The sequence below is a fragment of the Canis aureus genome, chromosome 17 (assembly GCF_053574225.1).
Source record: "Canis aureus isolate CA01 chromosome 17, VMU_Caureus_v.1.0, whole genome shotgun sequence".
Classification (NCBI taxonomy): Eukaryota; Metazoa; Chordata; class Mammalia; order Carnivora; family Canidae; genus Canis; species Canis aureus.
In genome coordinates, this window is record NC_135627.1 from 26,711,034 (window position 1) to 26,723,368 (window position 12,335).

At 37.0% G+C, this 12,335-nt stretch overlaps 2 long non-coding RNA genes across 24 annotated transcripts in view; one reads left to right on the plus strand and one right to left on the minus strand.

Moving 5' to 3' along the window:
- LOC144287855 (uncharacterized) overlaps nt 1–2,231 on the minus strand; it is a 354,870-nt gene extending 352,639 nt beyond the window's left edge. Inside the window, exons 1-2 of one of the 2 annotated variants that reach the window (XR_013355657.1) lie at nt 1,777–2,231; nt 1,371–1,742 (exon numbers count right to left, since the gene is read on the minus strand). This is a non-coding gene — a long non-coding RNA (uncharacterized LOC144287855). Of the gene's footprint in view, nt 1–1,370 lie in introns of both variants that reach the window. The other variant, XR_013355659.1, reaches the window with a different exon arrangement.
- The window catches only part of LOC144287854 (uncharacterized), a 353,649-nt gene continuing 342,821 nt past the window's right edge, over nt 1,508–12,335 (plus strand). For 4 of the 22 annotated variants that reach the window (XR_013355644.1, XR_013355645.1, XR_013355640.1 and 1 more), the window contains exons 1-2: nt 1,513–2,073; nt 6,399–6,524. This is a non-coding gene — a long non-coding RNA (uncharacterized LOC144287854). Of the gene's footprint in view, nt 2,074–6,398; nt 6,525–12,335 lie in introns of all 22 variants that reach the window. The other 18 variants (XR_013355639.1, XR_013355641.1, XR_013355654.1 and 15 more) reach the window with 12 other exon arrangements.

Below are 12,335 nucleotides of genomic sequence, written 5' to 3' on the forward strand. Positions count from 1 at the left end.
CCCAAAGCAATGAACTTCTATCATAATGTAATAGGTAAATTGCATACGTATGTGTATCCTCATCTCTCTTTCTGTCTCACATTCACAAACACACATATCAAACTCTAATTTATTCCCCTCCAGAAATGGATTTTTTTTTTTTACCATTTTTGCTTATTGTAAAATGTAAACTCACCTTCAAGATAAAAGTGAAAAGAAACACTTGAGGGAGTAATTATAGAAAAAAAATTTCAATTTTGCAGAAAGGTAATTTATAATCTTAATTAACTTACACTTTCATAATGTTTCTATTGATTTCAGCCGGGACTCTCAGAAGCATAACACGTAATAGTAGTTCTGTTTACTTGCATATTTACATTTAACAAAAATATAATATACCTAACCTTATATCACTAGGTAAATAGTCATGTTTGATTTTTATTTCTATGCATTACACTCTTTCTGGTAAAAATTGATTAAACGGGCTTGTTACTTTCAATTATCCTGAATGTGCTGAATTGAAGTTTGCTTTCACCTATTTTTAAAACCACAAAACATGAAAGGGAAAACACATTCTTGAAGTAGTTATTTAGAATAATTTAGAAAACATAGAATATTATTTTATGCTTGTAAGGCACTGGGAACAAATTTAAATTCATTTTTAACATGGCATAATGCAGTTCAATTACCGTAGTTAGGACTAAAATGAGGATAAAGAAAACAGCAAACGATTTAAAGTGTTAAAGTACACACACTAAATCAGAGGTCTTTCTAAAGCATAATTCTCTCAGTGCCTGAGTCTCTGGAATTAAGTTAACCTATGCAGGACTATATATATATATTTTTTTTTTTTTTTCAGAACCCTGAGGAATGCTAGTTTTTATTTTTTATTTTAAAAATTTTTATGGGGGATCCCTGGATGGCTCAGCGGTTTAGTGCCTGCCCAGGGTGTGATCCTGGAGCCCCAGGATCGAGTCCCACATTGGGCTCCCTGCATGGAGCCTGCTTCTCCCTCTGCCTGTGTCTCTGCCTCTCTCTCTCTCTCTGTGTGTGTGTCTGATGCATAAATAAAATCTTTAAAATAAAATAAAAACTTTTATGGGTCAGAATTTTTTTGTATCATTTCTTTCTCCCTCAATCATACGTTCGAGATAAATATGTATTATCTTCCCTTCACGGAAAGGTCAGCAAGACATGGGAGTATACATTTGAAGTATACTTAAAAGCATCAACTGTTGAAGTCGGAATTCCAACCTCAGTCTATTTAATCCTGAGTCCTTTGTGGTTGTTAAAACATGTCTTCTTTGATAAGCTTTTAATCAATTCCCAATCTGCCCACATTTCTTTGTGTGTAATTGACCTGAGAGCGATTAAGGACGAACGCCACCTACCCCAAGATCCGGGAGGGCGCCGAAACTCTGCAAAGCGCCTTGGGGAGAAACGCCGGGAAACCGACCCAGGCGGCGCCTCGGCCCGGAGGCAGCGCGGCAGCGAGGGCGGCTGACAGGGCCGCGAGCAGGAGGGGCCGCCGCCGCGGCTCCCTTCCAGGCCTCGGCCCTCAGCCCGTCCGCCTGCGCTGTCGGTCTTCGCGGCGGCAGCCCGCCTTCTCCCGCTGACTCGTCTGTGAGGAGACCTGACTGGGTCTCACCGTCCACCGGGACAAGAGGGACACGGAAGTCCTGCGTGGAGCGCGTCAGGCCCGGCCCTACTTAGCTGCCTCAGGCTGCCGGGAAGGCCGGCTCTGCTTTGGCTCCACTCCAGACCTCTCCGAGGCTGGGCTGACCAGGCGCAGCCCGCGTGACCGTGCTTTCAGTCACGGCTCCACGGGACTCGTTGGAAGGAGGCCTGAGGAACACGCGGCTGTTGGCGGGGTAAAGCTCCATCCGGGCGATTTGGAGCTCCCCACTGCCCCTCCCCCTCGCCCGGGCCTTGGCCTATAGGCCCCGCCCCCTAGTTTCCCCACCGGGAAAGCCCTTTGAAGGGCCAAGTGTCGCGGCAGGCACAGGTGGCCGACCGGGCTTAGGTCCTCTATATAGACCTTTGGGATTCTGGAAGGTGCTCAGAAGACCTACCCAGCAAAGACAAGCCATCGAAGTAAGTTCCCGTGCTCGTTCCCGCCACCGACTAGTCTAGAATGGTCTGTTTCTTTCCTTCGTCTCTCTCAGCCCACCTTTTTGGAGGCCAAGGTGTGAACTGGCAGAGTCTCCTCATGTTGTCCCTCAGCAGCAGGGGGATGAGATCAGGCAAATGGAGTAGGTGCCGCTGGGACCCTCCGCCTCAGAGCTCAGCCGAGGGTCTGTGACCATCCGTAAAGGTCGTCAAAGAGAAGATTCAAAATAAAACAAAAATCTCTCTTTCAGCCTGTTATTTTTTTTTGACAGAAAAATTGGGAAAATAAACAATCCTTTCACTTCAGAAGTTTCCAGACACATAATAAAAAACCGTTGACACTGAAATGTAAATGTTAAATGTATGTGTCCTAAAGGAAAAAAAAAAAAAATATATATATATATATATATATATATATATATATATGTATACACAAACTTATTTCCAGTAAGTAAGGAAAGGGTCACTCAGAGGTCCTGTTCACGTCTAGGTTCTGTTATTTATAAGCTCTGTGACTTCGGGTGAGATATTTAACTTCTCTGGGAAATGTACTTAATGATAGGGTTGTTAACAATATAAAATTAGTTAATATTTCCAACTTCAGTTAGTGCCTGCAACAAGATAACTGCTGTATATAGCAATTATTATTATAATTAGTCTGTTTTCAAAATACACATAAAGTGGGAGGAAAAGAAAGCTTATTCTATTTGGAAGGAGAAAAAAAACATGGAAAAAAAAACATGAGCTTGGGGTCTTTTATCCATTTGTACTGCTCTATGACTGGTTAAGACATTATTCTCTGACACCTAATTTCTACATCTATGAGAAGAGTGCAATTTCAGAGGACCTTTAAGATGGTTGTATTTAATGATTTTTTTTTTAAATGAAAGAATTAGGATGTTATTCAATAGTGTCTCTGGTACCAATTTGCTGCTTTTCTACAGGTAAAAAGAAGTTTTTAGGGGATCCCTGGGTGGCGCAGCGGTTTGGCGCCTGCCTTTGGCCCAGGGCGCGATCCTGGAGACCCGGGATCGAATCCCACATCAGGCTCCCGGTGCATGGAGCCTGCTTCTCCCTCTGCCTGTGTCTCTGCCTCTCTCTCTCTCTCTCTCTCTCTCTCTCTCTGTGACTATCATAAATAAATAAAAATAAAAAAAAAAGCAAGAATGCTGAATTTAAAAAAAAAAAAGAAAAAAAAAGTTTTTAAAAAATGGATAAAATCAATAGGTATCCTATCAGAATGCTCTTACATGTTCAATGTTCAATTTATTTCCTAATTTAAACCCTGATTGACTAAGAAGGCAGAGGATCAGCTTGTTTTCCCTACCTGGGAATACAGCATCAGGTGACTCAAATTTTTCAATAATGAATATGTCCACAAATGACTAAAAATGCACTAAGAACGAATCATGGGTTTCAGAGAGATTATAGTAAGCAGGCAGATTTGCAAGTATTAGATCTGCTAATAATGAGGTTCACCTATATTTTATGCCATGCTCTGGTTCTGACTTAAAAAATGTTAAAAAAAAAAAAAAAAAAAAGATGCTTCACCCTTGCCAACTTCTAGGTATTTTTTGCAGACACATAAACATAAAGCTAGGCCATAAATATATAAACATAACTATTACATAACCAGAAAGCTAAGTCAAAGGTCAAAAATACTCATTACCCCTTTAAGCCATTTATGTCCAGGCCTTCAGACTTGGTATTTTGCCATTTTACTAGGATGAACATGATGCTCCTCTAATAGTTTTGTTTTGGTTCACACCTGTGAATTTCAAGCTGCCTTCTATAGGATAACCTACCTAAGCTTTGACTACCAATATTTCAGCTGAGACTGCATGATGACTTTTCAGAATGAACAGCCTCAACATAGGTATTCCATTCAATATACAAAAGGGAGAATTTTATATGGTAGTCATGTAAGCATCCATGCCATCGATTCCCCCAGTCACTTATGCCCTAAATTATGTCCTGCTTAATATATATTTTTTAAAGATTGTATTTATTTATTCATGAGAGACACAGAGAGGGAGAGAGAGAGGCAGAGACAGGCAGAGGGAGAAGAAGGCTCCATGCAGGGATCCTGACGTGGGACTCGATCCTGGGTCTCCAGGATCATGCCCTGGGCTGAAGTTGGAACTAAACTGCTGAGCCACCTGGGCTGCCCATCCTGCTTAATATATTTGATCTTTACCATATGAATCTGGAAAATAAACCAGTTAGGCTATGGGACTTGGCATCTTCCACCCACTCCTCTGACCTTGATAATTCTTGTGTATTGTTACCATGAACAAATAAATACACAAACAGAATACTTACTAAGAATTTCATGGGGTAATTTTTTTTAAGATTTTTATTTATTTATTCATGAGAGAGAGAGAGAGAGAGAGAGAGAGGCAGAGACACAGGCAGAGGGAGAAGCATGGGAGCCTGACACTGGACTTGATCCCGGGTCTCCAGGATCAGGCCTTGGGCTGAAGGTGGTGCTAAACCGCTGAGCCACCCGGGCTGCCCTCATGGGGTAATTTGAATTATTAAATTTATATTACCTTTGTCATAATTATTGATTGGTATCGTTGAATAAAAGACTATTCATCAAATCATTTGGAAGTGATAAGTCCAAGTGATAAGTCCCTTCTGTAAGGTTATGGTTACATTTGTTTAGAAAACAGCAACAACAACAATTAAAAAAAAAAAAAAAAAGACCCTTTAAGTCTTTTCATTAAAAAGGCCTGAAAATCATCACCAATTCTCTAAGAATTACATTCTGAGTGCCAAGACTGTTGTTTCCAAAACAACATTTTAAAGAAGAGATTTGTTTACCTCAAGCTACTGAGAATATTCTACTGTGTTATCTTAGAGAATCTATAAAACTTTCTGTTTCATGTTTGGGCCCACAGTACTTTTGAAAGTGATTTTTTTGTGTGTATCTTGTCAAGTAGGGGTAATGATATCTTTCTCATGTCAATATTCAACTGATCATGTACACTAGTACATGAAACACTAGTAGTCCAAAAAGACATGACCACTAAGCAAATCTGCTTTTGTATGACATATGACTTAAGAAAAAACTTTTACATGTTTAAGTAGTTAGAATAAATAAAAAAGGTAACATATTGTGACATGAAAATTGTATGATTCGATTTCAGAGTTCATTTATGCGGTTTCTTTGGAGCATAACTGTGACCATTTGTTGACATCTCATCTTTTAATGCTTTTAGGTGGAATTGAATAGTTGCAGTAGAGTCTACATGGCCTGCAAAACCTTAAATGTTAGGATTTAGCACCTCACAGAAAAAGTTTCTGATTCTTGGGAAAGATTCATTTTCCCACTGTAGTTGGCTGTCACTTTTGACAAAAATCAAGTGGCTATATATGATAGGGTAATCTCCTGAACTAAGTGACTCATTATTCTATGGGCTTATCTTTGCACCAAAAACACACTTAACTAATTATTATAACTTACAAGTATACCTTGATATTTCAAAGTATAATTTATCCAATTGTGTTGGACATAGCTATATTTGGCTTTTGCTGTTTTGTTTTTTTATAAATTTTATATAATCATTATTAATTCCCCCACAACATAAATCCTGGATTTTGATTAGGATAGTATTGAATTATAGATCAATGGGGGAGAATTTATATATTATGATAATGAGATTTCCAATGCATAAATATGAACTATCCTTTTATAAATTTAGATTCCTTTTAAAATTTCTCTCAATAATGTTTAAAACTTTTATTTTAAATGTCTTCTGTATCTTTTATTAGGCAATATATTTGATGTATTTTATTTCATGATAATATATTAACATACATATGTATATATTGGGGGAAGTAACATGTAGAAATTTCTTTGAATTTTCCTTGTATACAATATTGTTGCCTATAAATATTGACCATTTTTATTTCCTGATTCCAACACTAATAATTTTTATTTCATTTCCTTGCCTTTGTTGAAATAGCTTTCTGGATTCAACATGGAGCCACTACTATTGCCTAGGTTGCCATGTCAGCAAAGTGAAAAACATTCTATGTTCTTGTAAATGCTTTTCTTGACCAGAAACACAATATATCCAGGGCACCAATCCTCAAACACCAAGCGTGCTCTGGGGCTTCTCATCCCAAACAAGATATACTGTGTGACCTCAGCCAATCAGTTACTTTATTTTTTTCTCTTCTTTATTCTTTTTCTCTTCTTTCCTCCATTTTGCAGTTATCCAAAAGAAGACTGTCCACTTCATGAAGTGTTAATAAAGTGTATTCATGTGACCTAAATTGTTGTCTTTAATCACTTTTAACAGTTCTTGGTGACAAGAAATGGGATCTTGAAGCTGAGTGCTAATGGCTTTGAAGAACCAGTTGCACAGACCAGGCATTCATGGGACCCTTTGAACTCACTCTTCATCTAGTTTTTACCAAGGCCATGGGTAAGTCACTGTCAGATTTGAGCTCCACCCCATTGTGTGCAGCTCTCTGACCCAAACTTTACTTAAAAAGCATATGTATATATAAGGGGTGGCAGCCATTGGGGGACTCACAATGCCTTGAGCTAAATAAACAGCAAAGGGGCACCTGGGTGGCTCAGTGGTTGAGCATCCGCCTTTGGCTGAGGTCATGATCCAGGGGTCCTGGGATCAAGTCCTGCATTAGGCTCCCCACATGGGGCCTGCTTCTCCTTCTGCCTGTATCTCTACCTCTCCCTGTGTATCTCTCATGAATAAATAAGTAAAAATATTAAAAAATAAATAAACAGCATAAAAATCTGGGGAAATTGGAGAAATAGATGAAGACAACAGTTTTGGACTGGTTTGACCATTAAAATTAAAACTTTAATAGGCACAAGTTGGACTATTAAAATCCATTGGGCACCTATCACTATAAAGAAATATTCAAGTGAAAGTTGTAGCAGATCTACTGCTAATGATCTTGGAAGCTAAAGCTTCAAAACGCTGGTCATGTCAAGTATTTAAAAGCTGTTATAGTGCTCTCTCCTTAATTGAAAGACTCCCATGGTAGGATAAATTGGTCATGGAATGAGTTAGATTGGCACTAGGTCACCTGCCAATCTTGAGAAAATTTCCATGCAATGACGTACACTGTAAAACACCATAAAATCCCCAAGCCAACAGCACATCACCCTTAGGTGTTAATTTGGCTCCAAGGAGATTTAGCTGAAGAAATAGGATCCTGAAGTTTCAAAGAACTGAGCATGCCTCTGCTTATTTTATGTTTAAGAACTATAGTCCCAGAAGCTGTGGACATCTACAAAAATGGTAAAATCTTACTAAGACAATGTAGAATTACAATGGAAACTACAGGGAATGTTCCAATTAGATAAAATCCTTCATTTGAGAGGTTCATTTAAAAGCAAAATTTCCCAAGTCAAACAAACAGAATGGGATATCTATTTTAATTGGCATGCAGAAACTCCCAAAAGTCTCCATGATGCCAAAATAGCTTAATGGAAAGATTAATTGCATAAAACTAAGGAAAAATTAAATACACAAGAGGTACCTAAATTTATCCTTATAAGACCAATGTGACTCCTGCTACTCCCCTTTATCCTTTTTACCTGAGTACTCACAGTCTATTAATCCTCTATCTGAATCACCTTTCCACTTTGAAGAGACGAGAAGATCATAAACAAGTATACTAAGTTAATATGGTCTGACAACTATAATAGCTCCAAGGCCATAAAGCTAAAGCAACCTCTGGGACTCCCTTGTTTTACCCTCCTAGGTATTCATCATCAGAACACTGATGGACCAGAAATCAGTGTCTCACTTGCAGTCAACTGGGACACTTGGAAAAAAAATAGTGTCCTTGAAGGTTTTATGAAAATTCATCCACACTGACTTGAATGCCCCATAACTACACTCCATTAAGAGTCCTTTCCAGAATTGATGAGATCTCAAGGGATTCACCAGTAAACTGTTACTAGTTTTTCCCTTAAACAGCCAAAGGGATAGTAAGATTAATGTAAAATCTGGCCAAATTCTGGCAAATACCAAAGTTATATGTTCTACTTTGAACCCCGCTTGTTCCAGTGTCTGCAGATGGGATCCTGGAAGAATCTAGTGTAGGGTAAGAATTCTTACCGACTTAGTTCTCTCAGATTTATGCAATGCCTAGTCAAGAAAGGAAGGTAAATTTCATGATACTCATACCTTTTTCAAAGCCAGATTCTTATGAATTTGGTTTTGGGGTGCTTATTGGTTATGGATCCTTATTCTCTTAGGGATAGCTATTGCCTTCTTGTTCATCTCATTGTGTGTTCTGAGAATTTGACTTGGCTTTCTGCCTGCCTGGGGCATGCAAGTTGTTGGTTCTTGCAAAGGCAGGCAGCTCAACCATCAGGTTGAGGGCCCCAAAATTATGGCCAGACAGAAACGTGGGTTGCATTTCATTTGTGACTAGATAGAACTAGAAAGAAATGTGGGTAGTAGTCCGTTTATCCTACTGTCAGTTGCCAGCTCTCAGGGAGTTTGTCTGAAGTCTTTTTTGGGAGGGAGGTATCTTTGGAAGTGACTCTGAATCTCAGAGAAATAGTATCATTCTCACCCTCTTAGGGAACGCTTCTTTTGTCTATAAAGTCATTCAATGCTTCTATGAATATTTATTTTTTGTAGTGGCTAAAACCTGACAAGGTATTTGAAAGGATTTTTTTTAGTAAATCTATAATCAAATGATGTCCAAATTGGAAGCTAGTATTTAGATCCTGATAGGAATTTTTTTTAGGCCTTCTCCCCTAAGTTAAATGAAACTTGCCCAAAGGGAAGAAAGACATTAAATAAAATAAGAAGAAATGGAAGAGTTGGAAGAGTTATTACTAGTGCCTTAAAATGGCAAAAATGTCAATTTACCTACTTGAGTAGGTGCTACCTGGTTATATAAGATTAGACAATGTAAGGGTTATAAAGATGGTTCATAAGAGGACCAAAGGACCTAGAATTAGTATTGATTTGTTATTTTTTTAAATATCCCTATTTTATTTGTAGATTATTCATTCATTCAAAAAATAATTTTGACACCTATTTTGTACCCAGAACTCTTCTAATCACTAGGGAAACAATAGTGAAAAAACATGACCCATTTCATAGAGCTTAGAATCTGGACATATATATTATATGTATTTATATATCTTCTACATCAAACTTCAAACCTCAATTTTGTGCCTCTGAATTCCTAATCTTACCATTGTTACCATTTAATCAAAAGGTTTAAAAGATCAATCCACTCATGGAAAAAAAGGCATTTGTTTCTATAGATAAATTCAGTATTCAACAAAAATTATCTTCTTTCTTATGTTCCTCAGAGAAATTTATAATCTCCAAACTACCATATCATTTTTTTCTTGTTTGTTAAATTCAGAGGGTTTGGATCAAATAAAAGGAGACCTTATCAAATATTATCCATATATAGAAGAGCCAAAAATGCTTCTCAGATATCAACACTGTAATATGATATAAACCATACACATGCCAAAAGATCTCAGAGGTCAAACAAGAGGCAAAGAGAACAACTGGCGGTCCTCATTTTGTATGGTCCCAATATGTACAAGTTGTGATTACCATGATTTAGTTATATAATGCCAGTCACTCAACAATAGAGTTGATTTCAGTTACCACAGAATATTAACTAGGTAACTGCATGAAATATGTACTTGCTGCTAACTCTTCAGTCCACAAATCACTATATAAGTAACACATGTGCATCGAAATCCATGTTCAGTCTTTCTACTTCAGTCTGTTGGTGATTGTTTACTATGCATCTGTTATTCAGTGTATGCACAGAAACAAAGTATGTAGTTTTGGTGCCTCCTTGTCTTTAAGTGATAAAGCCATGTGCCATTTTTTAAAATAAAGTATACATGAAAGAGGGACTTAATCAACCAAGATAAATGTATGGCAGAGAAACAAAATATAAAAATGCTGGAAGGAAAATTAGAATCTTTTATGAATAGAAACATTGAATAAATAGCTGGCCATAGGGATATAAATATGTATTCCTTTGAGACACTCCTGATACACAGCCAGAGAAACTTAATTAAGATAAACTTATTGGCATAAAAGAGGAACATGATTAGGACAAAATGGATAAAGATATCTCATAAATGATGCTTGAAAAAAATAAATTACATAGATATTTTATAATATTGAAAGTGCAAATGATAAAATCTTGAAAGGTGATCCAAATTTAGAAAGAGTTTGACAACACACTAATGCATAGAAAAAGATGCTCACTCTGTGCAGTAAAATATATAGGAAGAAAAAGGCAAGCATTATTCCAGCTATATTTAAAATTTTATACAAGCAATAGAATAATAATAAAATGATTGGTATTTCCCATACTTTATAGTGTATTTATGATATAATAAAAACATATATTTAACCTCTGTCCCCTGTTCTGCCATAGAGCTCCTAAAACCCTTGGAATTTCCTGAGTAATTAAGAGTATTTTTTGATATTTCTAATGAACTGCCTATGATCATAACGGAGTTTGTGTTAAGGAGGAACTCAGAGCCCAAAGATGGCCTCAGGATGATATTGGTAACTAGAAAGGTCAAATGATTATTGGGTTGGAACAGTCAGCCCCAGCTACCAAAGTCCAGGAAGAGGCTGGGGGCTGCAGATTGACACCTATAAAAACTCTGAATCCATGGAGATTCAGAAAGCTTTCTGGATTGATGAGCACATTGAAGTGCTGTCCTCATACCTTGTCCTATGCATCCTTGCAATTAGATGTTCCCAAGTTGTATCATCTAGTAAACTGGTAAACCTAAGTAAAAGTAAATAAAATGTTTTCCTGAGTTCTGTGAGTCATTCTGGCAAATTACTGAACCTGAAGAGTGGTTGTGGGAACCCCTACATTTATTCATTTTGTAAAAAATATGGGTGGCCCCTGAGACTAAAAATGTGTCCGAAGGCAGTTTTATGGGACTGAGTCCTTACTTTGTAGAGTTTGTGCTAACTCAAGATTGTGTTATAATTGAACTCAATCATTGGATATCCCAACTCTTGTCAAAGAATTAAAGTTAGTATAAAAAAAATCCATGCAATTTGGTGTAACAGTGGTGTCAAGGAAAAATACATCTTGGTATTAAATAATTATTTACCCTTATTATTGTTTTATTTCATTATAAATATATGCTGACAGAATTTTTAGTTATTTTTTAAATATTTATTTATTTATTTGAGAAAGAGAAAGAGAGAATGAGAATGTGTAAGAGGGAGAGGCAGAGGGAGAAAGACTCCCAAGCAAATTCCATGCTGAGCATGAAGCCTGAATTGGGGCTCAGTCTCACGACCCTGAAATCATGCCCTGAGCCAAAACCAAGAGTCAGAGGCTTAACTAACTGTGCTACCCAGGTGACCCTAGAGAATTTTTAATGTTTTGCCAAAATGTTTAAAAGTTATTGAATGATTTTCTTCCCACTGATTAAGATACCTTTGAATGATTTCAGCTTGCACAGTCATATTTTTGTTGTTATGACCATACAAAGTGAGGACAGATTATATAAAAAGTTTGCTTAGGTTATTTACCTGTTTGCCTTTGTCCTTTCATTGCAACACAGTAAACCTTAGCTTTAGTGTGATTTGGATAAAAAGAGAATATATAAAGAAGAAACACAAATAAAATCTGAAGTGTTTTAGGGATTCCTCAGTGTTTTGTTATTCCAGATGTAATGAAGAAAGAGGAAGTAAAAGTCCCATTTTTGATGAGAAGCTTAAAGGTCCTGGAGCCCTGGACTCTGGTTTTATTCTGAGTTTAGTTTTTGGTTAAGGGGTCTAACACTTAACTAGTATTTCAATTTAGTAAGCAAGTAGCTGAACAGTACAAATGTATGTTCCTTCTAAAACTATGTTAATTACCAAATAAAGAACTAATTGCATGTAATCTGTGGAACAAACCCATTGTGTCCTTTCAGATAATTGTTTTGCTAAGCTTGATTATCACAATGTGCTAGAACAGTGTGGATCTAGTAACAATATTTAAAAGTTTTAACCAAGTCCATTATTAGCAATAAACAACTCAAAATATCTTTGTTAGGAGGCATGGGTCTTCTAGAAATTTCATAAAAATTGCTATCTCATCTAAATAGATTAATGTGCTTGAATTCTCCTATATCCATTAACTGCTGAAAAGCTGCTGTAATGTAGAATATAACCATATATTTGTTTAAATTAACAAAAATCTATGTATAAAACAGTAGCAATTTTATTTTCAGTCCTTTTACA